The sequence below is a fragment of the Priapulus caudatus genome, unplaced genomic scaffold (genome assembly GCF_000485595.1).
Source record: "Priapulus caudatus unplaced genomic scaffold, Priapulus_caudatus-5.0.1 Scaffold727, whole genome shotgun sequence".
NCBI classification, from domain to species: domain Eukaryota; kingdom Metazoa; phylum Priapulida; class Priapulimorpha; order Priapulimorphida; family Priapulidae; genus Priapulus; species Priapulus caudatus.
Window position 1 is genome coordinate 912 of NW_014577788.1, and position 2,268 is coordinate 3,179.

The 2,268-nt window shown below is 53.8% G+C and overlaps 1 protein-coding gene across 1 annotated transcript in view; it reads left to right on the plus strand.

Moving 5' to 3' along the window:
• Window positions 1–276: 276 nt before the first annotated feature.
• The window catches only part of LOC106813115 (atherin-like), a 40,655-nt gene continuing 38,663 nt past the window's right edge, over window positions 277–2,268 (plus strand). The window contains exon 1 of the mRNA XM_014817171.1: window positions 277–309. The gene's annotated coding sequence lies outside the window, so the exon portion shown is untranslated. The remainder of the gene's footprint in view (window positions 310–2,268) is intronic.

The following is a 2,268-nucleotide window of genomic DNA, read 5'->3' on the forward strand; positions in this document are numbered from 1 at the left end:
TAGACACATACATAGACGCATAGTGTAGACACATACATAGACGCATAGTCATACATAGACGCATAGTGTTGATACATACATAGACGCATAGTCATACTTAGACGCATAGTGTAGACACATAAATAGACTCATTTGTATGCGGGCCGGTTCAGGCGAGGTCGCGTGATATTCTCGCTCGCCTTGACTGCGTTCAGCTGTGCTGAGCGCACATCGTGAGGTTGTTTGGAACACATTTATTACGTTTCACGGGCAGACGGTAGCGGCGGTGGTGACGGACACACGCATGCGGCGGCAGACAACCTCGATCAGGTTAGACAGCCATTCGCTGTTCTTTTGTTCCAACTAAACGGTAGCACAGTCGTTAGGAAAAATACATATAAACTTATAATATATGTATAAGAAAACTATATTTTTCGCGTACGAAATGAGGAGCACATCGCCACCACACATAGATGCGCGCACACACATGTATATATATATATATATATATATATATATATATATATTCTTTCGTTTGTCAGTTTTCATCGTCCGTCGGCGTCGCTCTGTCTCGCTCGTCGTTGTTGCCACCATCATCATCGTCGGTGTCGTCGTCGTCATCGTCATCGCCCTCCAACCATGCACATCGTTAGCGGTTCAATGCCTCCAACGCGTTAATGACGTGGTGTGTGTGCGTGCGCTCAGCGAATTGTGAGTATATCAGCACATAGTCTCTAGTGCGGCGAACTGCTCGATACAGCCAACTGACGCGGCCCCACGAAGTCGTGAAACACGAGATGTGAGATAAAGGCCCGCGCGCGCGAGCGGGCGTAACATACATCGATGCCGACGCAGACGCGCGTTGCTAGCCGCCATGATGCGCACGCAGACGCGCGTTGCTACGCCGGCATGAATCGCGCACGCAGACGCCGTTGCTACGCCGCCATGATGCGCACGCAGAGCGCGTTGCTACGCCGCCATGATGCGCCACGCAGACGCGCGTTGCTACGGCGCCATGATGCGCACGCAGACGCGCGTTGCTAGCGCGCCCTGATGCGCACGCAGAGGCGCGTTGCTACGCCGCCTGATACGCACGCAGGCGCGCGTTGCTACGCCGCCATGATTCGCACGCAGACGCGCGTTGCTACGCCGCCATGATGCGCACGCAGACGCGCGTTGCTACGCCGCCATGATGCGCACGCAGACGCGCGTTGCTACGCCGCCATGACGCGCACGCTCACCTTTACTGAACATTCACGGCCGCGCATTAGTTTAAAATTGTCGAGTTGTCGAATTAGTTTCGAGCAGCGGCGCGCCCGACCCGCCCTATATACTGGAGCTCGCTCAACCCGTCTCATGTAAGCCATCCCACTGACTGTTGCGCGTGCACATACACGCGCACGCACACGCACGCACACGCACGCACGCATGCACGCACAGGGACTGCGAACACTTATAGGGTGTAACAATTAAGGTGACCACCACCACCAGCAGCAGCACGTGGCATCGGTTATCGCCTGTAAAGCGACGGGCTGAGAAGCGCGAGCGTGCAGCAACTTCAGCGGCCCGCTCTCTCGCGCTCCGTCATTACGTAAATTGAATTCGATAAAAAAAAATCTCGCGCTCAGAATCTTTAATGCGCGAGTCTAACGATGAGGTGTCATAAGCCGATTCTCATAGATACCAATACTGTTTGCTAGCGTTGTCACGGCCGCGTCCACACACCATGAACATGGAGAGAGCGAGAGCGAGCGCGCGAGAGAGAGCGAGAGAAGGGGGAGCGAGAGAAGGGGAAGTGAGCTAGGCCGTCATATAATAATAAGTTACCAGGTGGTGGGATTGGGGTGGGAAGTGAGAGAGAGAGAGAGAGAGAGAGAGAGACGAGAGGAGGAAAACAGGAAATAGGATAGGAAAGAGGAGAGAGTTAGAGAGAAAGGGGGAGAAGAAACGAGAGGTAGAGAGGAAGGGGGAGAAGCAACGAGAGGTAGGGAGGAAGGGGGAGAAGGAGCGAGACGTAGAGAGGAAGGGGGCGATGGAAGAAGGAGAGAGAAGGAGAGGTCGAGAGGAGGGGAGAAGGAGAGAGGAGGAGAGGAGGGGAGAAGGAGAGAGGAGGAGGGGAGACGGAGAAACCTGCTGTACGGATCGTTAGTGATCGCGCGCGCGTATATAGTAAACGCGCCGATGCGACTTTCCAGCAGGATCAACGGAAATCTTAGCGTAGTCGCGTTTTCTTCAAATTAATAAGCTGTACCTTACGAAAACGCATGCGCGCACGTGAGACTATATATA